General features: G+C 41.0%; 1 non-coding gene across 1 annotated transcript; it reads right to left on the bottom strand.

Moving 5' to 3' along the window:
* Window positions 1–310: 310 nt before the first annotated feature.
* LOC148580396 (small nucleolar RNA R71) lies at window positions 311–414 on the bottom strand. Its single transcript, XR_015896175.1, has one exon. It is a non-coding gene; the product is annotated as a small nucleolar RNA R71 (small nucleolar RNA).
* Window positions 415–1,383: the final 969 nt, after the last annotated feature.

Genomic DNA, 1,383 nt, shown 5'->3' with positions numbered 1-1,383 from the left:
CATTCCTACCATTGGAACAAACAATTTTGAGCTGAAACCTCAGCTAGTTTCTCTGATGCAACAAAACTGCAAGTTTCATGGACTTCCATCTGAAGATCCTTTTCAGTTCTTTACTGAATTCTTGCAGATCTGTGATACTGTTAAGACTAATGGAGTAAATCCTGAAGTCTACAGGCTCATGCTTTTCCCTTTTTCTGTAATAGACAGAGCTAGAATATGGTTGGACTCTCAACCTAAAGACAGTCTGAACTCTTGGGATAAGCTGGTCACGGCTTTCTTAGCCAAGTTCTTTCCTCCTCAAAAGCTGAGCAAGCTTAGAGTGGATGTTCAAACCTTCAAACAAAAAGATGGTGAATCCCTCTATGAAGCTTGGGAAAGATACAAACAGTTGACCAAAAAGTGTCCTTCTGACATGTTTTCAGAATGGACCATCCTGGATATATTCTATGATGGTTTATCTGAGCTATCAAAGATGTCATTGGATACTTCTGCAGGTGGATCCATTCACCTAAAGAAAACGCCTGCAGAAGCTCAAGAACTCATTGACATGGTTGCTAATAACCAGTTCATGTACACTTCTGAGAGGAATCCTGTGAGTAATGGGATGCCTATGAAGAAGGGAGTTCTTGAAATTGATACTCTGAATGCCATACTGGCTCAGAATAAAATATTGACTCAGCAAGTCAATATGATTTCTCAGAGTCTGAATGGAATGCAAGCTGCATCCAACAGTACTCAAGAGGCATCTTTTGAGGAAGAAGCTTATGATCCTAAGAACCCTGCAATAGCAGAGTTAAAATACATGGGTGAACCATATGGAAACACCTACAATCCATCATGGAGAAATATCCCAAATCTCTCATGGAAGGATCAAAAGCCTCAACAAGGCTTTAATAATGGTGGAAGAAACATGTTTAGCAATAGCAAGACTTTTCCATCATCCACTCAGCAACAGACAGAGAATTCTGAGCAGAATCCATCTAGTTTAGCAAACTTAGTCTCTGATCTATCCAAGGCCACTGCAAGTTTCATGAATGAAACAAGGTCTTCCATTAGAAATTTGGAAGCACAAGTGGGCCAGCTGAGTAAAAGGATTACTGAAATCCCTCCTAGTACTCTCCCAAGCAATACAGAAGAGAATCCAAAAGGAGAGTGCAAGGCCATTGACATAAGCACCATGGCCGAACATGTAAGGGAAGGAGAGGACGTGAATCCCAAGGAGGAAGACCTCCAGGCACGTCCAGTGATCAATAAGGAGCTTCTCTCTGAGGAATAAAAGGAATCTGAGACTCATCTAGAGACCATAGAGATTCAATTAAACCTCCTTATGCCATTTATGAGCTCTGATGAGTATTCCTCTTCTGAAGAGAATGAGGATGTTAC

Source organism: Arachis ipaensis, chromosome B10 (assembly GCF_059453495.1).
Source record: "Arachis ipaensis isolate K30076 ecotype BB chromosome B10, ASM5945349v1, whole genome shotgun sequence".
In the NCBI taxonomy this organism is placed as follows: domain Eukaryota; kingdom Viridiplantae; phylum Streptophyta; class Magnoliopsida; order Fabales; family Fabaceae; genus Arachis; species Arachis ipaensis.
Note: the sequence above shows the minus strand (reverse complement) of the source record. Positions and strands in the feature narration are given on the sequence as shown.